This window comes from Hippoglossus stenolepis, chromosome 6 (genome assembly GCF_022539355.2).
Source record: "Hippoglossus stenolepis isolate QCI-W04-F060 chromosome 6, HSTE1.2, whole genome shotgun sequence".
NCBI classification, from domain to species: Eukaryota; Metazoa; Chordata; class Actinopteri; order Pleuronectiformes; family Pleuronectidae; genus Hippoglossus; species Hippoglossus stenolepis.
In genome coordinates this window covers 24,522,651-24,548,929 of record NC_061488.1, presented here as the reverse complement: position 1 = coordinate 24,548,929, position 26,279 = coordinate 24,522,651, and the positions used below count along the sequence as shown (strand labels likewise).

The 26,279-nt window shown below is 42.5% G+C and overlaps 1 long non-coding RNA gene across 1 annotated transcript; it reads left to right on the top strand.

The window, feature by feature from the left end:
• The first annotated feature begins 20,795 nt into the window (after positions 1-20,795).
• LOC118111438 lies at positions 20,796-25,529 on the top strand. Its single transcript, XR_004697093.2, has 2 exons — positions 20,796-21,262; positions 21,810-25,529. It is a non-coding gene; the product is annotated as an uncharacterized LOC118111438 (long non-coding RNA).
• Positions 25,530-26,279: the final 750 nt, after the last annotated feature.

Below are 26,279 nucleotides of genomic sequence, written 5' to 3'. Positions count from 1 at the left end.
TGCTGATTCTAACTTTACCATCTCAAATGTTCCGTAGCTTTTCTTTAAAAGGCTGAGCAGTGTCTCCTCTGCAGACCTGTGGTCCTGACACTGACATATGCTCCCATGGAAGCCTTTTATCCACCGCAGCACTCCTTTTCTCTACCTACGTTATGCTGACTTCATTGGCTTTTTTACGTGTAAGTATCAAATAGAAATATATAGAATAAAGTCAAATTAAATCCGGACCTTGGGTGAAGTGATGACATATCATATTATGCATTGTTTGCATTCGATGTCCATCTAATTGATTGTACTGTGACGGTTGTCAGCTGAATGAAGCCAGATAGCCTCATGTTTGTTGTGGCTTTGGTTTATTCCCAATAGTTGCAAAACACTATGTGTTGTCTTTAATGCAATAACAAAGGACCTGCTAGCTACAACTCTACAGGGGGGTTAGGTTTCATTTTGTCTCAAAGACAAGCCCTTCATGGTGCATGTACGTTACTGATACTTTTAATGTATGTGAAAAAAAACAGCTGATGCCAAGAATGTGAAATGAGAAGGTTCAAAGAAGCTCTGTTTTATTCCTTTTGCAAAATTCATTGATATTCCTCAGAGATGTGCACTGAAGTCAGCAACTTGTACCAGGGTCACACAAATAACTGACATCATGTGACTCAAGATTTCTTATACACCCTGACTTCCACAAGAAATATGTCAAATCCTTTACTTTTCCCAAGGCTGGATTCCCAAACCGGTCAATTCTCCATGTTCATCACATGTCAAATCATCATGTATCATTCACGTACATTTTAACAACAATATTAAAGGTCTTATTTTTATTTTTACAAATTACTCAATAATGATTAGGTTACTAGGTAATAATTATAATTTTCTTTATCTGAGCTCCACAAACTATCAATCAATAGTCCATTACTAATTATTTATCATTCGTCATTTTCTGCAGCCTCTAAAAGTGACACATCATACTCAGTAGTTATTGAGTACTTCACAATTACATCATAATACTGTAATTATCATGTGATAATCATGTTATCATCATGTGATCACCTAGGTAATTCATCACTGTCATTAACTACTTAAATCATGACTGACTACTACTTAAACTACTCACATGTTTGTGTACTTATGCAGTACTTGTTAAGAGTATCCAGTTCAATTTGTCTTTGCCTTTTGTTGTTGTTCTTTGGCACGTTAATACAACTGATGAGTGGAATGACACCACACCAGTGGCAGGATGGGAATTGCAACAGTCACATGCTCACTTGTGCATGTGCAGCCTCATGCATGTGCATAGATATCGACTGGGGCCCTTCAAGCACAACTTCAGAACAAATTCCAAAACATAATTTTTATATATTGACACTTTGCAGCCTGTGCATGCAGTGGTTCAAAGTCTTTTTGCACACTTTGATGTCATTTAATCTACACTCAATAATCCATAAGTAAGTGACATCGCTTTGGGACATGCAGGCAGGTGCTACCAGGGGCGGGGCCAATACTACCACTACATGGCAGTTGGTTAAGAATTTTTATTTTTTAAGATTTTACACAAGGTGAATCAGCAATGATTATTTTTCAAAATACATTCAATTATGTGTGGCTTTGCTCAAACTATAGAGCTAACAGTAAACAAGAATAGCTTAAAGGTGCACCTTACTGAATCAGGAACTGTCCATGGATGTTAGATATTTGATTGGTTCCTATATGTAACTTGTGACCCGTTTATGGCTCCTGATTTAGAAAAACCAGGAGCCTAAGTCCGCCACTAGGTGCAACCACCCCTTTAATAGTGAGGTGAAAACCTTATTTTGTATGGTTTGATTCTTGATGATTAATTCATGATGTTAAAATCAGAAGACCATGAAGAGGGATGAGCTTTAATGTTTGGTGAAAACCTATATTACCAACCAAAAGTCAAAGATGCCTTATCAGGATTGTGCAGAAGAGACATTGGTAAGAAAAGTAGGAGAGATAAAAACAATGATTGTTCAACATGAGGAGCATTAGAGTGACACATTCACTTACCTCATAAACATGTAGCCTCAGCATATGTTGAAAAATAACTAAGTATCTGACCACCAGCACTATGTGATATCGATCGCTCCTTTTTAAAGAGCTGCTCTCAGACCTGCTCAGTTAACACCCAAGTCATTGTCTCCTCTCTTCCCCCTGGGTCCTGTATCCTCTCCCATTCAACCAGTCCTGTGTAAGGTTATCTATAATGAATGAGACGCGTGGCACATATTACTAAAGCTTTATCTTCTATATGTGCAGGGTAAATTTGTATAATATGAGGCACGTAAAGAGCAACATCATCTGTGATGATGTTTTTTATTCATGAATGCACTTACATAGGAAATTCATGAGACATATCTAAAAGTGTTAAAGAAGACTAGGGGAAAGCTGCTTAGAAGTCCCAACGAGTGACTTTTAGTTTCCCCTTTTTATTCTCTGCGTCAATTCCTTCCTTCCTTCTGTGTGTCTCCCGGGCGCACTGCTCACAAGACAGAGTGTACGGAAAGCAGGCCTCTGAGTGCCCCTCGGTAGATACAGAGAGTCTATGAATAGGTCAAAGGTTGTTAATGAATGTTGTTTTCCTCCGCCACTGATACTGTCCTACTGCTAAGCCCCTGTGTTTAAAGCTGTCAAGTACCAAGCCAAAACCATTACGGCCTCGGGATAAATACAGAACATTCACACTAATCCAGTGGGTGGGTGTGTTTGTGTGTGTTGCTGCTTCTACAGTACCTGCTGCAAGGACTGATGTTGTCAAAGTCATTGGGCAGCATTTCCAGGACAAAGAAATTGGGTTAAGTCAGGGGAAATCTATGATGCATGAGTACACACACACACATGCAAACACACACACATGCACACACACACACTGCATGCAGGAAAGCAGGAAATGGCAGTGTGTGTATAAATACCCACATCATCAGCAGTACTGTGGAAGACAGTCGGAGAGTGTTTTGGAGCTTTCTGCTCATAAATCATAGTGAACGAGAGAGAGAGAGAGAGAGAGAGAGACAGAGAGAGCAGTAGAGGATTCGTTGAAGCTCACTTACTCACTTGGCTCGCTGCTTTTTACTATTTCAAACTTCCCCATCTTCCATTTTTCTCTTTCTCATATCCTACATTCCTTCTTGGCCTTTCGTTCTCCCCTTTGTCTCTATTTCCCTCTTCTTTGCCTTCCCCTTTATTCTCAACCCCACGCACCCAATCATCACCCAGATTATCCCCCCCCGGTCCTCTCCTTGTCCTCTAGCCCTCCACTGCTCTTATTCTTCCCTTGACTTTCGTTCTCTCCAATCGTCCACCTCCTGCCTTTTTTCCCCTCTTTATTTCTTGTACGCCTGATAGTAAGAGCACCTGAGCCCAGCCAGCACCAATCCATCTCAACAAAGACCTGCAATCTGTGATATCCGGATTTAACCCCCCCACCATCCCTTTCACAAGCTCCTTCACTTACCTGCACCAGTCCCCCTCACTTTCCCCTCCCCTCGTCTTTGCCCCCCTTCCTTCTTACTTCTACTCACCACTTCCCTCCTCCGTTACTCTCTTCCTTGTCTGTCCAGCACACAGTCATCTCTAGCTTTGGAAGCAGGAAACAGTGATGCCAAGATTCAACTAAGTATGTGCACCAAGAAAACAAGGTGTGTTTCTGTGAAACTTCAGCAGTATGCAACTGGGTCAAACCGCAGGTCAAAAATCTCTAACAGATCATTTGAATTTGTATTTATTTTCTATTTGTCGGACACATATGTTTACATGTCTCCATCATGCAAACATCATTTATAGAATCCCTTCCTCTTCTTAAAAATTTGTCTTAAAGTAGAAGCACAACACTGTATTGTTGCTGCAATGCTTCATATCGCGTTGGATTACAGACCTTTTATTTTTTAAAGTTGTGAAGGTCTGAAGATTGTGTTGCTTGCTTGACAGAACTCCGAAATAGCTGACATGCAATGTATGAAATAATAACAGCAGTTCAGTAAATCATATGTGAATGGTAATAAAGCAAATTAATTTTATGTATAAAAACATTGACTTTAAAATCTTCACTGCAGATAAACCAGGATGAACACAAAGTTTTCTAACTTCACTATGCCCCATAGACTGTTTATAAAAAAGCCCTGCACACAACGTGCAACACAAACAAAATAAAAAGTGACAGTTTATTGTAGAACTGTTTGACGAGGACTCACTAATGTCAAGGGATAATTCTGAGGTAGCTCTGCAGTATTTCCACATTACTAAGTACTCATGTAATAGTGCAGTAATTAGTGTTACATCTTTTAAAGAAAAACAAGCCTCCATTAAGGCTGGATACAGGACTATTAGAGAAAAGGGAATGATGTTGAGATCAGGGAGGAGGAGCAATAAAATTTAAGCTTTCCAACAGGTGAGAGAGAGAGAGAGAGAGAGAGACTGAGAGAAAGTGAAGAAGCAAGAGAGAGAGAGAGAGAGAGAGAGAGTTGTAGAAAGGCACTTTATATTATCTCACTGCCTCAGCTCTGCCAGTGTCCTCCCTGAGCCCAGAGCCTGCTGTATCTCACCTATATCTCAGTGAATTCTCTCAGCCTGCAGCTTTTTCATCCTCAGCGAGCGTAACGCTTCTCATAATGTCCTCAGGAGAACACCCCCTCCACTCCCTGCTTCCCCACCTTTCTCCTTTATAATAGCCTCTGTCGGCTTCGCTCTGTCATTCAGCTAATATTTTGTTCATCTTCTGGAAAGTGGATGTGCACCTTGAAGAAACTTTTGTCCCAGAGGTAAAAGTGTTTCTATTAAGTCTCTTCAAGACCGGCACAGGCAGTCTGACTGCACTCTTAGTTTGGGAGTCAACAGTGGACACACACACACACACACACAACGACATCACTATGTCTGAAGTCGGGGGCTTCCATCTTGTGGAGTGACTTACTAATTTCAGGACCTTGAATAAAGTGTTGGTGATAAATCAGAGCTACCAGCACCAAAATACACACAGATTCATCACTGAATTAGCGTTCTACTTTTATTCATCTCTCTTTCTTTGTCTCTCTCTCTCACACACACACACACACACACACACACACACACACACACACACACACACACACAGGTATGTAAGTAGTGTCTCATGCCTCTCCAACTGTCTGTTTTATTAACCATATTTCAATTAGAGGACACATTTTGACTCAACAGCAATTTGCCTTGTATCGTGTAATCACTGAGGGACCAGAAATTTAGGCCAGAACAAGAACTACTCATCTCTGATAAACACTTACAATACACAATACACATATCAAAGGTTAATATCATTAATTAGACAGCACTGTTAACTATTGCAGTTAATTATTGAGCTACAATATGTGATATACTATATATATATATATATATATATATATATATATATATATATATAAGTTTAGATAACTCTAAATCAATTAGTTAATCCAGTAACAATGAAGCAAAAGAAACAGATCAACATAAAATGTAAAAAATAACTTGTTTAATGCCTTTTTAAAGTTGATTATCACCTCACCAGTCCAGTTAGAAGAATGTTCACAATTTCCTACATTGCTCCTGAGTTATGATGTTAAAAAGTGTTTTTTATTCATGATGTTACAGTGAAGTTGGCCTTTAACCTCTGGATATAGCATCCGATCACTTCATCATTTTATCCAAATAAGCATTTGAAAATATGTCTAAATAATTAATGGGCTGCATTAATTTTTGAGTTATCGCCAAAAATGTATTTTGGGAGGTAATTTTGACCTTTAACCACCAACTTAAGTTTGAGTCCAAGTCAAAGTTTGTGCCAAATCTGAAGGAATACCCTTTAGGTATTCCTGAGATTGCGCTCAGAAAAATGGAACAGACGGACGAATTGAAAATGGCATAACCACAGAGATAAAACTATAAATTTGATACAGAAAATAATAAATGAATAAAATTAAGAAGATAAAAAACTGACTTACAAGTAATTATGATTTTTCTTATGTCCGTCAGCATTCCATTCTTTTAGTGTCCAAACTACAGAGAGGAGTTTGACTGAAAGAGTTTTTCTTCTGCACCCTGGAGCATCAGCTCCCTCTGCTACCAGGGTGAAAAACTATGATTTAGACCAGCCAAGATGATTGCTGCATATGTTTGAGGAGGATATTGTGGATTACTTATGTTATTTAGTGTTTTGTACAGGAGAGAATCATTTCAGTGTTGTGGTTAAATGTTCAGATAAGATTTTGTGTGAGAGTTAAGCAATCAGCTCTTCCTGTTATTCCCCTAAAGCTCATTTCAGACAACTCCTGATAGTCTCCTACAATTATCCAAGGGGGTTGAATGTGAGAACGCAAATGTCAGAGTCCGTAGCTGCGGAGTTTCTCCTGCCAGACCCCTAGTAAAAAGTCTGGATAATATCCGAGTGGGCCCATATGAGAATACACCAGGAGACTATCCAGTTTATCCAAGTATAAAGGAAATAAAAAATGGAAAAGATTACTTATCCCAGGATGAAATAGAGGAGCAATACATGTAGAAGACATAGTTGAAAAATGTCAACTTATAGAAAGATGACAAGATTTGAAAGCTTTTAGTGATTAGGGCCAAGATATGTGAAAGGCAAACTCTGGAGTCAGTCCGGACCCCATTGTTGGGACATTTTCCAGAGTTCATCACAACAGGAAACGCAACTAAATAGTATTGCCCATTGTACAGGAGAGCAAACAAAACTATGAATACAGCTACAACTTAAGTTTGCAAATGTGCATTTTAAAACCCTTTTTGGTGCAGCAACCTCTGCGATCCGGCATTGTGGTCAGCAGCTAGTTAGCATGGGTAGCATATTCAGCATCGCTGTGCAGTGCTTTGTGTAGCACATATAAAATAAGGTGTAGCTGCAGTGTTTTACATTTAAAATCTCTAGCAAAAAAGTAAAGTAGCTTTAAATGTGAACTTCTGTCACTTGCAAACTGTATGTTTATCTCACACAAGTACCTAACACCACTTTGTGGTCAATAGAGACATCAAACCTGATCCTTTTTATGCTCTTGATTAATATGCAAATATTGGAAAGAGTACAATATTTAGAGTACAAGGAAAGTTTTCCTGTTGTATCAAAACGCTTGATGTTATTACAACATTTAAGAAAGCGCACAGATAACAGCAAGAATACAAACAGAAGCAAAACGTAGATAATAAACAAAATATTCCAAATGTGTGGGATATGCATTTTAAATCAGTGTAAAACTGCAACAACTGCAATTGTACTAATGCAACAACACACGATAAAACAAGTGTCACATTTGTACAATGCTGAGCCGGCTCTTGGCGAAAGCCGCTATTGTGTGTGCTTACTCTCTTATGCTCAATTGGTTGCGTGAGACATTGATACACAGCGATCCGCCCTAATGGACTGTACTCTGCCGGGAGTCCTAATTCACAGAGAAAGAAAATGATCACCTGGCGGAGCCTGGCCTCCAAGCGAAGGGGAATGAATGAACAGTTGTGCCTGGGGAGTGGGATAGCGTTTTAACACACTCACTGCTATCGCTAGCCACAGCTGCAGCTCTGATCTCCCCCAGCCCTTGACATGCTCAGCTCTCTCGCCCCTCCTTTACGATGTCCCCTCTCTCACCCTCTGACTTTGTCTTCTCTCGCCTCCTTCACTGCCCCCTCCCACTTACCCCGCTTCCCATTTCTCCATCCAAGTGCTTTGCAACTCTCAGTTATCTCTTTTCTGTCCCCTTCTATAGAATAATGCACAGCTTCGCATTCTGGTTCCCCATTTTAACAGTTTACATTCACCAATTCCCTCATTCCCCACCTCTCTTTTTAACCACTTCCCTTTTTCTCTGTCTCTTTGTCTCTGCCTCGTCTCCTCTGTATCGCTTCCTCCCTCTCCTTCTGTCCTCGAGTGGCCAGGAGAATGATTATGCGAAGCAGGGCTCAGATCCATCAATGTGTCACCAGCTTGTTCCCCAAGTCCCCTCCGAGGGGCAGGCCCAGCCTACCCCCTCCCTTCTGCCCAACTCCCCCCCACTGGCCCTCCTCTGGCCCACCGACCAGTGATGCATTAGCATGGCGGAGAACAGTGGCGAGCCAAGGCACGCGTTCTCTGACAATAAGGATAATTGAAACTCGCCTTGATTTAACATTGTGCATATTGGTCGCAACAGCATATCTGAGATCGGGAGAGGACTATGCTGACTGAAACAAAGAAAAGAGAGACAGGAGTGTGAAACTGTCACATGACCTTGCAATTGAGACAGTTACATATCATGTGAGAAACAAAGGGCAAGTCAATGCTATTCTCAGCCAAAGGAAGAAGTCCATGTAGACATTAAAAAAACAGGGTGGCCCAAAGCCATGGACTTCCTGTCCTCTACTGGAATTTACTCTCACCTTACTCCATCATCAACTGGTTTGTGTGTGTGTGTGTGTGTGTGTGTGTGTGTGTGTGTGTGCGGGTTGTGTGTGTGTGTGTGTGTGTGTGTGAACACTCCCACAACCCTCTCTCTATCTCACACACATATACACAGTATAATCATTGTGACGACACTTAAGCCGTTTTTCAGACATGAACTCCTGAAGACGTCCACAGAATTGGGTCAGGACATTCTCCAGAGTTTCCCCCTTCACGCATGAACAACACTGCAGGAGATTCTCCAAGTGTTCAAAACAATACAGACATTTCCGAAGCGTTTAAGTGAGGGGGGGTGCAGCAGACAGAGGCAGGATGTAACATTAATTCCACTGCCGAGATCACATGTTTTTGTTTCCAGCACATAGACAGCGGCGTCAGTTCTTATCACCAAAAGCTCTCTTGACATATCTGTCATTGTCTCCTACGTGTGTGGCACCGCTTTTTCCTCCTGAGATATTTGTTTTATTTTTGCTTTTTTCCGCGCTCATTCGGACATTATAAGGACGGTTCAAAAGGTGTTGGCAGGAGATAGTCTGGAGGCTCTCACTTGGACATCTGCACATAAAGCCCACAAACACACACACACACAAGTTTTGCAGAGTTCTCCTTACAAGGACATTGCATTGAATGCCACTAATTGTAGACACCCAAACCTATCCCAAACCTTAACCATAACCAATTCATGATTAACCCCAAACCTTACCCAGGACCAGGAAATCAGAAATATTACGTTATCCCTCATTAGGACCCGGCTTTGATCCCCATAAGGTCTCCTGGTTCTTGCAAGGTCAGTGTTTAATCCAAAAGAGGCAACAAAGACGTTTATAGTCATATGTGTGTACGCATACACACACACACACGCACGCAGACACTATCATCCTATGGCTGGATTTTTATTGAAAAATAAAATGGGGATGATTTTGTCAGCGTTACATGAGACAAGTTTATATTTAGATGTGTTCATCGATTCGCAGCTGACACACTACACTTGGCCTGTCTGCCGCCCATAACTCAGCCACTGCCACAGAGAGTGGCCAAATCCTGCTGCTACTAAATCATACGACAGGGGAACGTTGCCATGGGACAAGAAAAAGGCCTATGAATGATTCTCAATGGTTTATTTCAGCCACTTCAGAAGTGCATTTAATACACTCAACAGCTCCAAAGTGATGTCACCGGAAGGAAGTTGAAGTGCTGTTTAGAAATCAGAGCAGTGTGGAAGAGGTGGCATGAGGATGAAACATACTGTGTACTTTACATTTTATTAGCTATATGCTGTGTCATCATCTAAATTAAACAGTGATAGTAGAATTATTCAACTTAAGTTTAAGTGGTAAGGCTGCAATATATTGAAATATATACAAAAGGAGGCGGAAGTGGCTCCCAGGATTGTTTGAAGTCTTCCCCTCTGATATGTTTGAATCATAAGGACATTCATTGGTAGTAAAACTATAATGGTATTACAGTGACAACAAAAGAAACAAAGTGAACTGGTTCATTCATTTTCTCCATTCAAATGGAAGACCATTTTTTTTTTCTCTGCACTTTATTCTAAAAAGTTAGCTAATACAGAATCAGACACATGCCTGTCTACAAAACAATCACTGTCAAGTGTAGGTGGGCGCAGCCCTTGTAGGTGATGATGATATGTAGGTGATAAAAGTCCATAAATTGCACTATGAAACCAACTGGATCAAATGTAAACAATGTGAAATGATACTTGTCCCAGACCATGGTCCAGACCTTCAGGTGTGAAAACTCCTGCCCTACAGTTGCTGCAGCAAATATGGTGCAAAGAACTTTCACACACTTGTAACAAAGAATGTGAGGTCACGGACAAAATATGCACATGCACTCTAGTCGAGGGTTAAGGGCAGAGGGTGTCACACATTGTTAAGCCCTATGAGTGTTATCATAACTTGTGAATATAGGCTATACAAATAAAATGTGATGGATTGATACAGTATGGACAGGGTCTATGACGTGTGTTTGTCTTAGAAGAATATCCAAGAGGAAAAAAAATTGTGAGAAAAGCTCCTACAGCTAAGCATTTCTCATTGACAGACAGAGATGCAGATGTTCACACTTTGTCTGTGACTTCACATTCTTCATTACAGGCATGTGAGGATTTGTGCACCTGTAATGAAGAATTTGAGAAGGGGAGACATTTGTGTTATTATAGTATATTGTACTGTTGAATTATTTAAACAGAGGCTTTGATCCGGAGGTTGTACTTAGTTGAGATTGACTTAGAATTTTTAGTGATTAGCATTATGTAACATGGTTGGTCAGTCCATCATTTTGTGCTAGACTGTAGTATATACATACATACTTACATGCATCTTCTTTTTCTTAGCTTCGGTTTATTGGCAGGTGACAATCATCGTCAAGGTGCATTACTATCATCCACTGTGTTGGTGCACCGTTCCTGGAGGTACTGCAATACCAGGTCGGTGTATGTTTTACCAGCTGGCTTTCCTGCATTTAGCAGCTGTAACTGTTTAACTTTTAGTCTGGATAATGTGTTTGTTCTCCTGGTATTTTTCTAATATAATAGTGAAATATGCTTCTCTGCTGCCAGTGAAACTTTTCCATGTCTGTGATTGGTCATACGCAGTAAACACCGCCCCTTTCATGTGCACAAGCTCAGATCTTGAGGAGGAAACCCTGGGTTGACTTAAAGGGGACATAGCATGCAAATTCCACTTTGTTAGTGCTTCTACAGGTTAATGTGGGTATCTGGCATGTCTACCAACCCAAAAACTCTGGGGAAAAAACACTCGCGCGTTTTGTTATGGTTCCTCTAAGTCAGAAACGTCATGCTTGAGCGACTCGATTGAGCTTCCTGGGTTTTGTGTCGTAACAAGGCACTGAAGTCTCCTACATGGTCTTGGCCCACCCCCACCTCTCCCCCTGTCCCCCACACTCGTTACGCCGGGTTTACACCGGAGGCAGCGAGGCAGCGCAGCGCCGTTCCCAAGCGCGCAGCCACCTGGCTGTTCACATGGGACGAGCATTTCTCCGCTGGTCAGCCCGCGATTCACTCACATGTGGCATTTGTCTGGATCGTTGGGACTGGGAGGCTGCAGCAGTTGCTCGGGCGCGACCGCCTGTTCTCCCATGCGTGAGCTGGAATTTGTGTCAGCGCTACACAGCCAACAGTGTGGAAGACTTCCGCAGTGTTCAGCACTACTGTAACACCGGCACAAACACACAGAGCCCCCCACTCGTTACGCCGGGTTTACACCGACGCGGAAGCGCCGCTGTGAGGCAGCGCAGCGCCGGCTCAAGCACGCAGCCGCCTGGCTGTTCACACGGGACGAGCATTTCTCCGCTGGTCAGCCCCATAGACTGTATATATAAGGTCAGCCCGCGATTCTGCTTTCTCCGCTTGTTGTTGTACCTGTTGAATGTCGGGGTTTGGGGGTAAATGATGGTCTTCATAGCCCCCCTCTCTTTCTCTCTCTGTCTATCTGCTTGTGTGCTTGTAGTGGATGGGCAGAGGGGGACATTTAATTATGTGATTGGGAAAATTAAAACTCCGGACAACAGAAGGGGAATACAAAGTATGGGATGCATATTTGATAATTTATATCATATAAAATATGTAATTTATATCGTTTAAAATCATGGGGGAGAGGGGGGAGGGGGGAGCTGGCTCATTAGCATTTAAAGGAACAGGCACTCAAAACAGGTCACTCTGTGGAGGGCTGTTTTATACAGGGTAAAAAGGGTGCTGTTTGAAATGATCCTTGTGGTATTTTGACCAAAGTATGTTACAGACATTTCATTAAGACCCCAAGGAACCATATCAACTTGTGGTAAAATGGGCATGCTATGTCCCCTTTAAGGAGTTGATAACCAGCTTCGTGTGACCACTTAGCCTGACTGTGTTTGTTAGGTTAAGTTCACCCAGATATTAGAAAGCTATCCTGGGCATGTTGAACTCACTTTCTAGTACAGGCCCCAGATCTAACAAACCACACAGTATTGAATTATTGAAGACATACACACTACAATGTCTGTTTTACTAAGTATATTACAGTTGTGGGCACAGGTTATGTGTGGTTAAGTTATTATTCATTACCATTGGTGTTCTTGTGTTAATTCAATATGTTTAGTAGTGTTTAATAAACACCATTTCCCATAAACCCTAGACATTTCCACAGCCAGTTACAGGAGCTGGTGGAGCATAGAGAAGCCTGGATGTCATGTCATGACTTTGGCAGTTTGTGGGGACTCAGGTCCTTGATGCTGCCCTAATCACCCCTATAAGTTGGTTGGAGTGACAACACTGTAATTACATTACATCTAATGAGGGTATCATTATCTGGCATAACACATGAAAATTCTCATTTTAATGTTCTGTTCTTTTATGTGAGTTGTCTTCATGTGTCCACTCAGTCCTCACTAATGCGAAACTTTTTTAAAACTAACTTTCGTCTGCGTTTGGGCGTCCTGCAAACAGCCTTTTAAGTCACTAAAATTTAGATTTTAATGAACATCGTTTTTTTTTTTATTCTGTAACCATGTGTATATGAAAAATCAGCGTTTGGGAAACAATGATGTCACAGTTTACGTCGCACATGCTTTGTGTAAGCATGCATCAGAAATGACAATTACAATGGCAACGATATTCTGGTTGCTCTATATTTGATTAGCACCGCAAGGTCTAATTACAAGTTAGCAGCTAATTATAACATCACTGCAGGACATGACCGACATTCACAGACATCTGCCTCGCCCAATATTACTTGGACCACTTGATATTTGATGGATTGTTGATGTAAACTTTATCGCCACCTGCTGGCGAGCATGCTTGTTTGAGCATTTGTGGTCATTTTTGTGTTCTCGTCAGGGCGAAGGTATTTCGTAAAATTAGGGTTCCGTGGAAGGAGATTTTTTTAATATCCATTCAAAGAATATCTGCAGAGGTTTTGTTTTTATTCCCAGCCAAGGACTCCCGCTACATAGAAAGTATTCCAGGGAGCCCATTATCCCTTGGAACAATTTGCCAAGTCTATTTTTTTTACATGTCTACATAGTTATGTGAAAGAACAACACAAGGGACATTTCTTAGAAAGATATTAGACATGTATTAAATATATTTTCACCCTTTCAACCCATATATCATGATCCTTTACAATGGATGAATCTGTAAACTTCACAGTATAAGGCCTGAGACTCAAGGACACACGTCAGACCAGGTTCAAATGATATTCAGTTTCATCCAGTCAGGTAGAGTTCTGTAGTATTTACGGCAGGTCTGTATGTAAATATAGACTGTATAGAAATGTGCAATATGGCAACTCCAAAAAGGGAAGCCAAAACATCCTCACCCCCCCTGACAGCTGTCTGCAGCGTGGTTCATAAACCCCATGTCCTCCGTGGTATCAGATGGGACAGTTGAATGCCAAATATTGTTTTTTCCAAATATGGTTGCAGTCATTGTAGTTCTTATCGTATTTATGTATGTACAAGTTTGTATCCGTCCAGTGAGTTTGGTTTTAACTAGTTATATGATGATATGAAAATGGGGTGCGGCATCATGATTGACAGCTAAGACTGAATGGCTGTGGGTGTGTATTGGTGGGACCTTGCTATGGCAGCTCCGCTCCAGTACTGTCAGTACTGCACAGACCCCAAGGTTCCAAATGACGCCTGCAAGATGGCTGCACCTTTGCCCAAGATATTTTGGCTTCATTTTTGTACAGTGGGAGGAAGTGGAGACATATGTCAATCTTTATTTAGAGTCTCTATCAGGTCGGACTATAGTGTGCATTTCCACCACACCACATGCACTCCACTGCATGTGGAATCATGCTCTGTGCAGTTTGGAGCAGATTGTCCTTGTGTCCCTCTCAGAAAGTCTCTCAGTTATGCACATCAGAGTCAGGTACATTCACACCTCTAAAACAAAGACTCCAGGCCACTATGATGTACTTGCAGTACCAGTCCCTTGTGAATAGCACTTTAGACTTTTAGCATTTAACTTGAAAGCTGCGACAGTCTGTACTATCCATTCACAGCTCACCAAGCCCTCACCCTAATGGCAGATTCACTGAAGTTTTATAGTGGGTTCATCAAAGAGGCCCATAAACATAAAACTGATATGGGAACAGATGGGTGGCATTCGATACAATATATCAGACATAAACCTCTGGATCACAGAGACAAGCGGTGCTAGTCTTCATGTATAGAAGCACAGGGGCTAGAGGGGATGGAGGGAACTGGGTTTTTAAAGCCCTGATTCACTTTGTTACTTTACAGAGCAGAAAATATACATCTGCTCATGTATAGATCCAATAATTAATTCAATATTCAGAATTTAATGATCCACAACTGAAACTCTCTCCAGACTAAATGGTACTAATAACTTCAATTACCACCTTGCAGCTGTACATCTCCGCCAACCAGGCTAGTACCAGTTTACACCCACGTCCGTCCAGACTAACATGTAGTGAAGACTTATATTTAAAGGTATTAACTGTATTTTATCATAATTAGTGTATGAATTGCTGAGTTATGGTGAAAAACATGTGAGGTCACAGTGACCTTGATCTTTAACAACCAAAATCCAATCATTTTATTCTTGAGTCCACGCAAAAGTTTCTGACAATTTCAACAAAAGGAAGAATCCTTTTATCACTCATGGATTGACAGCTGGAGTTATGTCATCCAATATCACCAGCATTAACTCATCTTTTATATGACTTGTTTCAGATTCACCATTTATTGGGGCAGTTGTTTGTTCTAAAAATGTAAGGACTTTCTGACCTTGGTGGAAATTCACAACTAAGGTATGAAATGAAACTGTGCAACTCAAATTTTAACAATGATATAAATTTGTTATAAATTATAAATCAATGATATAAATTGACAGCTGAGATTGACTCGTGATTGGCTGTATCAGCAGGACCTCAATACCACGCCTCCACTTCGCAATCACTTCTCCAAATGACATCACCAGTACAAGATGGCACCGCCGTATCACAGACATTTTGGCTTAGTTTTTGCACAGTGGGAGGAGGTGGAGACATGTTGTCCATCTTTACACACACATTTCTGTGTCTGTACCCTCAATGATAAACCCAACTACCAACAAGAAAAGCTTCCTGGTGCTGCCCATGTATTGAATGGTGCGGCCAAGTGACAATGGTAGCTCTGTTTCAAACAAGCTGTATTTACGACTTTACAGGAAGGGAACATACAGTGAAGCATGAACACAGGATATTTAGCAGACTTTCTGGCCTCGGTCCTCAGTGGCTCGGCAGCTGAAGTGACATTTTCTTTCAATAAACAAAAGAGTTTAATTTAGCTTGATACCTCACATACACAAGGTCACTGGCTGCTCTTCAGTGGCTACACAGGACAAAATGAGCTGGGTCCATGGGTCTGTTCTGTATTTTATTTGCATCTTGGTACTTAACCAATTGAGTCAGTGATTGACCTCTGAGAGCATCTGCTTCCGCTGGCTCCGGCTCCTCAGCGTTGACATGGACTGTGAGCTAATTGTTGTTTATGGGCAGTGGCTCCTCATCCCCAGTGTGGTCCCCTTGTTCATAAGGCACAGAGGGACAGGCGGCCGGTCCAGGAAGTCCAGAACAATTAGTGTAGAAGCCAAATCGAAAGTCAAAGTCTTTTCATTAGATTGAAAACCTCTCTTGTGTAAAGCATCACACAAAGTACCCAAAGTCATATATTTAACTTTCCTCTCCACTAATTAAAAATACAGTCACACATCTTAATCTTTCTGTCTTTTTTTGTTGCTTCCTCATCTTCCCCCCACCTCTATCTACTTTTCATGTCTACCTTTTTTTCCGTCCAGCCACTGGCTCGCACCAGAGAGCTCTCTCTCCCAGATTAAAAAGTGTCTGCAGGATCTGTACACTGTATCCATTGCTTCTCCCCTGCCACCAGGTAATGCAGAAAAAGCATTCATCTCCTAGGCCATTTCACACGCCAGCTAAAGTAATGGTCCCCTGGGAACTTTAACTGCATCATAGGGTGGGGGGAGGGGGCGGGATGCGAAAAAAAAAAGTGGAGGAAAAAAAAACAAGGAAATGTATTTCTGTATGGTGTTGGTGGACAGAGTTTGAAGGAGCTTATTGTTTTTTTGTCCTACATCACAACCTTATTATTCTGTCTGCTCGCCAAGATGAATCAGATGAGTGTAGAGCCTCTAAAGTGCCCGTCGACAACACTGTGGTGCTCTCGAACCCACACACTCATCAGCATGAATTAAAAACACACACAGTAGGCAAACACTTCACTGAGCGTTTGCGTATTCGGAAATTAAAGATGTAATCTGACTCCACACAGCCTTTCACACTGACCTAATCACACAGACAAATACTTTACAGTGGAGATGCACCCCACCTCACAAATGACAAGAAAAGCCTCTACAAAATAAGGGTTTTATTATATTTGGCACAAACCAAACTTGAAGATACACAAAAAAAATTTAAGTCAATACATTCCAGCTTGAATGAATGTCCAGTTTTGTCTTTACAATCATTTGAAATGCTTGCTGTTTATATAAACCTCTAAACGTACTAATTTCTTTCGCTGATGAGTGTTTCGGTATCTATAAAAAATTTCTAAGAAATTCCCCATTAAAGGCCTGGGAGCCTGAGGCAGTACCTTAGCTGTTAACATTCTCACATACAGCCCCTCTGGATAATTTCAGGAGATTATACATAGTTCAGTGCAAGTCTAAAAGCAGCTTCAGGTAATGGACTTCAATCTCAGGTCAGCCAACCCCTGTGTTAAAGCTGTCTTAGGAACCCAACAAGTGTGGGTTGTGAAAAAGAGATCTCCCCCTGACCTGTTGAAGCTGGTAGCATTAAGAGCCTTGACTCAGGGCCCACACTGGACTTACCAAACCCTGACAGGGAACAGAATCCAGCAATTAAATTTGCAATGACTCCAAACCTCTGACATAAGCTGCTTTAAGACATGCACTGAACTCCCCCCACCCCCGAAGGACATGTATGTGTGACTGCAAATGTCGGAGAAAGAGCCTCTGGAGTTTCGGCAGATGTTCTCCGCCTGGCCCCCCAGTATAAAGTCAGCAGAAAGTCTGGAGGAGCTGCTGTGAGAACACAGCAGGAGATCCCATCAGGATTCACCGTGAGTGAGTCAAGGGGGTTGATGAGGTAAAAATAGAAATACAATGGCAAAGCAAACAAATATCTGAAAAATGACAAAAGCGAAGCAACACACACAGAATACACAGTTGAAGATGTCAAAAGAGTTTGTGGTGATACGATACACGTCTCACATTTAGAATTTGGATTCAGAAAATCTAACCCTTCTTTACCTAAAGTGTAAATATAAATGCACATCTCTTCTGTATTGCTTATTGCTTATTAACTATTTCTATATCCATGTACTGAAAGGCCAACTTTTCCACAAACTCCTACAGAGCAAATCATTTATTTGTATATTGGCAGGTATGAAAAGTTTGAACTAACTGTAAAAAGTTATCAAAAGTTGTTCTACATATTTGTAATCCACATTGTATTCTATAATATATTATATATCTAATTACTATCATTGAGTTTGATCTCTACTTGTTATTTTTAGTGGAGCTTCCCTGCAAAATGTTTTCACACGATTGTACTTGTAAAACAAGTTTAAAATAAACAATAAACATTTTGAATCTTGAATCTCGTTTTTATTTCGATTCATGAATTTTCTGCATGTACATATGTTATCTTGGTTTAATCTTTAGTGCTTGTCACTGAGAACATTCTGTCAGATTAATGTCGAGAAACACACAACTGAGAATCAGGTGTGAGAAGAGAAACTGTGAAGAAGACGAGGTGAAGAAAGGAAATGATCAAGGCTAATGGGACTAATTGGAGCAGTGGGAAGCAGTCTAAAAGTGAATAGTTTAATAGTTTATTTTGTCTTTTGCTGTATACTCTCGTACTTTGGTTACAACATGCCAACATTCTGTGTGTGTGTGTGTGTGTGTGTGTGTGTGTGTGTGTGTGTGTGTGTGTGTGCGCACTTGCTGTCTGCACCGTTGTCTCTGCTGATCTCCCAGGACAGATTCAGGACACACACAACACACATGTGCAGATACACACTAAGTCCCGGGAGCCCCCGACAAGCGAAGATTGCCTCTTTAAGGTAGAAATCAATATTCTTTCTTTCCCCATCTCTCCTCCCTTCCTGCTGTCCTCAATTCCCACGTCCTCTGTCTCTCTCTTTCCGTCTCTCTGTGTCTCTCGGCAGACTCCTCCGCCGAGACATACGCCTACATACACCTGTGAGTCTTCATGGGCTCAGAGACACGCACAAAGTCAGCACCTCTCGTCCTGCTTCATCTGTATGAGATGCACTCCTCCCTCCCTCTCTCTCTCTCTCTCTCTCTCTCTTGCTCGTCATGCTGTCCATACACACAAAGCACCATCACGGTGTCACCACATGTGATGCAGACCCAGGAGCTCAGGAATGAGGCAGGGCACTGGGGCTGCCACTGGTGGAGAGGCAATGTGGGGGAGGTTGTGCAGGAGTGTTCAGCCGGGGATGGCCTTGCACCTCTTTACTTAGCCCAGCTAAAAATACAGTGGGGAGATTCGGCAGGGGGCAGCAACAATGTGTGACCATGGGGGTGCTCAGGCTTAAGCAGGCTTCAGCTATAGTGTTGGTTTCCAAACTGGTACCAGCTTAAAGGACAAGACTTTGTGGAGGGTGAAATTTCACAGATTCTGGTTTACTGTTAACTATTTTCTTTTCATTAAGTCACATGCATTATATTTTGGTTCACTTCCTCTTTAGAAATTGGTCTACAAAGTAAAATCACAGTGTTTATTTTGTTGTCACTGCACTGCTTTATATTGAGCTGAATTACAGTGCAGTGCAGTGTTTATTTGAAAAGTTGTGAACCTTGGTCTGAAGATTGTGTCTCTTGCTAAACAGACCTCTAAAATAGCCGACATTCAATGTATGAAAAAATAACATTCAGTTCCTGAATAAATCATTCAAATTTGATATATAAACCACACATGTGAACAGTTTTAAATCAAATTCAGTTTCATTTTATGAAAAACATTGATTATAAAATCTTCATTGCAGATAAACCAGGTATGATGAACACAAAGTGCTCTGCACCATACACTGTTTATACAAAGCTCTGCACACAGCACACAAACAATAAAAAGAAAAGAAAGTATTTGAGGAGGACTTACTAATGACAAGGTTAGCAGCTCTGGAGCGTATCAAAGAAGCATCAGTCTTAAAATTATAATACACATGTGTTATTCACTGTTTTGGAAAGAAAGTTGCAACCAGCATCACCACATAAGCCAAGCAAGCCTCCCATCCCGAGCATTTATGTTAAGAAAGGGCAGTGCAGTGATTTTACATTATATTTAATATAGAACCTTACAGAACAATAAAGAACTAATGAGGGTGCAATGAACCGAATCAGGGTTAAGTGCAGTAAGACAACTAATAATTTGGATGCAATTTGGAGCTGCAAATTAACCAATAGGAAATAAGGGGGATAAGATCCAAATATGTTTAGGCATTTATTGCACAATTCTACACCTTCCTTGTTCAGGGCCTTATAATCTCAAAACATGCATCAAAAGTAATCTAGGACTGTTAAGAAGCCGAGCCCAGTAAAAGCATGGTGGCTAAAGATAGATCTGGTGGCATCTAGTCATTGATCAGTCTAAAGGCACATGTCACTTCACTGCCCATTAACCTCCACTGGCTACCTCTCTCTTCAAATCCATATCTCTAATATTTGCCTACAGAGTGACTTCTGGGTATGTACACACCTACTTGAACTCAGTCATGCAGGCTTGTGCTCCTTCTCACAGGGAATGTTATCTGGTATTGCCATCCCTGCACACAAGGCAGTTCAGACAAATCGCATTGGTGGTTTTTCAATGGTGGAAGAAGCTACCAAGTGCTATCAGAGCAGGGGCTATCCTCAAGAGCCTCTCGAATCTGCAACAGATTCAGCACATAGTACTAACATCAAAGTCTCAGTGTTGTCCCTCAGTGGTAAGCTTTTTTATATACAGTCTTTGGTTCGAAGTCACTTTGTATAAATGCATCAGCCAAATGAGTAGGCTAAATGTAAATGGTGCAGACAGACTGTAAGAGGAGCAGCCTGAGTATCATGAGCAGAGGAGGGTATAGCAAAGTAACGTGACACACCAAGAGTCGACTACAGAAATAAAAAGATACGTGCTAAAGAAGGGTAAATCGAGCTCAGACCAGAGTAATCAAACAGAGAGAATGATTGAAAGTGACTGCATCATCACCAGCAGCCTTCTTTGACACCCCTCTGCCTCACCTCCCAGTCTTCCCCGCCCTGCTCCTCCCACTCTCCCACCCACCCACTTTAACCCGGACACCCCCAGCAGCACTCGAGAGGCTATTTTTTGCCACGCTTCACTAAATAAGGTCGTGGAGCATGGCAACGCAGGCGGGCTGGTGGAAGGGTGCATGGCTCTGGTTCTTACCTTGGTATAAAAACCCTGGGATGGTGGGGGCTTCCTCTGATCCCGCTGAACCTCTCCCCTGTTCCCCCCAGTTGCAGTTCTCTCATTTCAACTTACTTTTAGTCTTTTTTTTCTATTACACTCAAACCGAAAAAACTAACATTAATGTCCAAACGCTGCCTTGCGAGCGGTGTCAGTTGACCTTTTGTTTTAAAACCTTTTAATTTTTTTTTTGGTGCCAACAGTTTGATGTCTAATTGCAATGTTTTGAAGTCTTCCATTCAACTCGTTACTTTGGAGGAAGCGTTCTCACCGACTCCTGGACAAGAAATCGAGAAAGTGGAATATGGGGGCAAAAGGACGAGAAAGACTTGAACGAGTAAGAGATAATTGCGATTTCTTTCAAAAGCTCCCAATTCTATCAATACAGCTTGTTGTTACCTACCACTTTTTAGATTTTTCTATCATTTCCTGCTTCCCCCACCTTTTAGCAATCTAAACTTAGTACCTCAAATCTTTATCTTTACCTCCCACCATGCTTTATCCAGTTTTTTTTTCTTTTCTTGCATCCATCACCCTTCCCTTCCCTCTCATGCCTCCATACATCTCTTACTCACTCTTTCATTCTCCCAGCCCCCTCCCTCCCTGCATCCCTCTTCCTGATTTGTCCTTCAGCTCTGTCAGCACTCACTATCTCGCTCCATCTCCTTCTCTGGCAGTCCGATCAGCTGTCTTCTTTCTAACTTTACATGGCCTGGTGTAGTTTGGAGGGATGGGCAGCTGCTGGCTGGCGCATCTCATTGCCCAGTCATCATTTCAAATCGAATCCTCTCAAACAAACCTCTATTTTTCCCACTATTTTTGCTCTCTTTTCTACCTGCACTGGGTCTTATATTTCCCCCCTTTTCCTTTTCCACCCCATCCAGCAACACAGAGAGAGAGAAAGACATTGCAAGTCCCGTGGCCCTCTTCTTTTCTCTCCTCTCCTCTCTTTTCACTGCTCCTCCTCCTCTCCTCCTCCTCCTCTTTTCCTCTCCGCATCCTTAAACTCTCCATCGCTGATTCAGCTCCGAGGGAAGAGAGAGCCTGCCTGCAGCGACCGCTTCACTCAGCATGGGCCACCATCCCTCGCTGGATCACCTTTACTACGGTAGGTGTGAAAGTGTCTGTGTGCTTGTTTAGATGCTTGTAAAATATATTTTTTAGACAGTGTGTTTACTCACTGCATATTTGTCAACGTGTTTGTGTATGTAAGACTGTGCTTTGTCTGCTCATCTTCACACACTGTACCGATTTTTTTCTTAGCTACTCTTTTGGAAAGATTATGAGCTTGGGAGCTGATGAGCATTTTCAGTTTTTTTATTTTTTATACCCCACTCCTTGGTAGAAATGTTTTAGCATAGATTACATTGCCACGGCAGCCTGTGATCCCCACATTGACAGAGAGCCATCTCCACACATTCACATGAGGTTAAAAGGTTACGGGGTTACTCTGAGGTGTTTCTTTGGAGGGATTTCTAGGCGGCTAGTTTAACCATATTTATATTCATCGAAATAAAATATTTTTTAATACAAATGTTAGCTTACAGGAACCTATGCATCCTCTCTCTGTGCAAAGAATGAATTTGCACAGTGGAAGTACTGCAAGTTGTCGAATAAAGGGAGAAAAGTTAAGTTGTTAGCTCATATGTGCAGGCTGAATTTATTTGTAAATAAAGAGCATATAAACATACATGACACAGATAGTTGAGGCAATCCATATTCTCGTTTTTTCCAAATATGCTTTCATTAAAAAAACGTTTTTAGAAGCAGTTTGATTTTTTTCGTGAATCTGTCTTTGTGAACATTTTATTGCAGTTTCAGCAGCATTTATATAAATATATATATACATATATCTCACAATGTGAAATCTTTTCGTGTGGCCACAGCAGATCGTGGTGTGGGAGCACATGGTGTTGAACCAGTGCAGTCCTGCTCCGTGTGCTATATTTGAATGCAGGACAGGTGAGGTTTATCAGTAAAAACGCTACATGAGCATGTTCTTAATGTGCCCCCCGTGTTAAGCTCAGCGTCCATGGAGCCGTCCCACTGGGGCCTCAGCTCTATCTATAGACAGGACACATGTGTCACTCTCCAGAGAGGGAGAGGTTTAAAGTGGAAGCGAGGTTCTAAAAGTGTCGTGCATATGCTCCCATCCCTCTGTCTCTGTTGCCCTCCCCCCCTCCCCCCCTCTCTCTTGCTGTCCAGGCTAATTTTACCCAGTTAGCAGATACCAGGGAGATCAGCGGTGGTCAGCTGTCTGTTCAAGCATCCGGAGCACTGACAGGCTTCATGGTGAATTGCTGAAGGTGGCGAGGTGTTGGGTGTCCCAACCCTGCTCTATAGGAGACAGCAGGCATGGTTGTAGCAGTTATAGTAGACACGCAGCTGTTTGAAGGGTATCTGTCTGTCTAACCAGTGGGTGTGAAACGGTGTTAGTTTAACTGTAGAGAATACAAATGTTGAGAGTGAGCAGAAAAGAACAAGGTGGACACAGTTTTCTGTTTCTAAGTGGTTTATGCCTTTTCATTATTACACTCTTTTGTAGGGATTACAAAAATCTTGCCAGACGTTTGGCAAATTCCATCCATTTCCTGTGAGGCTGTGTATAGCCGTGCAGTGCGGGTGCATATTACATACTGTCCTTACCTTGCAGTCTACAGCAGTTGTCTATTTCCCTCTGGAGAGTTTGAATTCCTGCCTGCAATATTGTGAGGATGGTGGCACAGAGGCCAGAGTGGACTGACAACTTAAGTCTTTGGTAATGTGTCTACTGCCGGGCTGGAATGTGTCCGTGTGCTGGCACGTGTGCACACGTGCAAACCCCTCCTCGTTCACCAGCCCCCGCCGGTGATTTACGAAAACCTTCGTTCCGTCTCTGGGAGAGAAAAGAAGGGAGGATTGAGAGAGAGAGAGGAGAAGACGAGTGTGATTTATGGAAGAGACTTTTAGTTTAATTACTGGGCGGGCAGAGCTGATGTGCGCAGCCCCCATGGCACTGGTTACACAGTGGTAGGAACACACAAAGGGGCTATTTGAGGGGCCTACAGCGGATGACATATTCACATTGGTTTAGTGGATACAGTTGATACACTCAGAAAACAAGAGTCAATTCATATAGCGTGGAACAGCCACATGCAGTACCTGTGCAGCGGACTTAAGTGGATTTGTGCAAATACAAGTGGAAAAAAATATAGAAACACGTGTCTCTGTCCACTGAATATAAGAAGAAAATAGACTGTTAATAATAGTTATGTAGAGATGATTGTGCTGTGTCAACAGTCCAGCCTCAGCATGAGCTTTCATGGAGATTTGATCAGATGCACGAGTCGTTCAAGGTGAAATGTTGTCAGCCAAAGACAAAAAGACTGATTAGAAAAAGACTGATATTGCAGTTTGGCAGTGCTTCCAGGAGCAGTGCATGCTGGGGTGTCAACTGAGTGTGTGTCCCCCTTTCGTTTTTACCCTCTAAAGTTCAGAATCTCTGTTTATTTATCACAACTGATAATAGCCTCATAATAGTACCACCAGATATTTGAAGGGGAAGCCCAGTTGGAAAATTGTGTCACGGTAACAGCTGGTCACTCTATTCAAACACACACACACACACATGCAGCGTGCACAAAGAGAGACGCACACTCCCAATAACCCTTATATGCTTCCTGCTGCTTCCACCATAGGTTTCCTTAACGCCTCCCTCAGAGCCTTCATTAGATGCCTGACGTTAGCAATGGTTCAATTCATTAAAAGCACAACTCAGCCTTTGTGCATTTGCCTATAAATTGGTATTGATCCCTGAGAGGACAGGGTGGGGGGAGGAGTGGAGACAGCAGAGGAGGGCGAGGAGGTGTGTGTCAGTGTGCGTGTGTGCGTGTGTGTGTGTGTGCATGTGTGTGTGTTTGTGTGTGTGTATTAGGGGGGTGCCGTTGCTCGTGGATCAGGGACTGAGGCTAATGGGAGGGGGCAGTGGGGTCTCAGATGGATGGGGTTCACTCAAGCAACAAGGGCAATTGAAGACACATACAAACACACACATACACACACATACTCAAGCACACATGCTAAGAACGCTGACATACATTTACAGACTGACAGAAGTGCACGCTGTGTGTCACACACACACACACACACACATCCATGCACATTCCTTTAGTCTGCTCTGCTTTCCCCCTCACACCTGTCCTCGTGCCACGCCGACCTCATCATCACCACCGTCTGCTCAGCATGGAGCTGTAACGTCACTGTAGTGTGATGGAGGGAGAAGTGGGGGTGAGAGACTGGTGTGGAGTGTGCGAGCAGGAGAGAAAGAGAGAGAGAGAGAGACAATAAGAGCACATGCTATAAAGAGGGGAGTGGGCAGTCAAGAGGAGACCGCATAGTGTGGTCGCCTACAGACTGCATGGTACAGAGTGTGTGAGAAAGAGAGGGCAAGAGATGAAAGGCACAGAGGGAGAGAAAAGAAAAAAGAGAAATTGCTGTCAGTAGCGGAGTACCAGTGGGACCAGCGGCAGTGTGCCGGACTAAAAGTTTTCAGTGTGTGGAAGACGGAAAGAATAAGGAGTGGAGAGAGAGGGAGAGAGAGAGAGAGAGAGAGAGAGAGAGAGAGAGAGAGAGAGAGAGAGAGAATCAGAGTGAGGATGTTAAAGAGCTAGATAGTGGCCAAACACACAGAGAGAGAGAGAGAGAGAGAGAGAGAGAGAGAGACTGCAGAGGCAGCACCTGGGACACAGACTGAGAGAAGAAGTGCTTCGCTCTCTCTTCTCTCAGTCTCCTTTTTCTTCTTTATTGCTTCACTCTTTGGTGCATCGGCCCAGCTCAAGCAGGGGAGGAGGGTGAGGAGGAGGAGGAGGAGGAGGGAGAGTTAGGGAGAAAGATGAGGGGAGGGGGGTCTCGAAGCCAACATCTGCCCGTGTAGGTAAGTGCAACATCTCCCTTGTTTCCCTTCATCCCCATCACCCTGCCACCCCCACCTAACGCCCTCCCCACGCTCACTCCACCGCCGCAGCTGCGCCTCTGAGCTTGACACTCAAGGTGAACCGCGTGCCGGGCGTCTGCATGTGTCTGTGAGAAGCTGCTCCATGATGTACAGTATGTCATGGAAGGGCGGGCACGTGGTCACCAGACAGTGGAGTCACACTGTAGTACTGCAGCTTTTTTAAAAATCTGTTCTTTCAGGCTGGGGAAAGATGGGCAAATTAATGTAATGAGTGAAATCTGACTTTTAATAGTGGGGCTTCTTCTTAGTGACAAGGTGGTAGCAGAGGGTAAATGAATCGGCGTGACCTCTGCGGTTGAATTTGTCAAAACTCCAGTTTTCTTAATGATGGGAAGCTCATCTTTAAAGCAGCGAGAAAAGT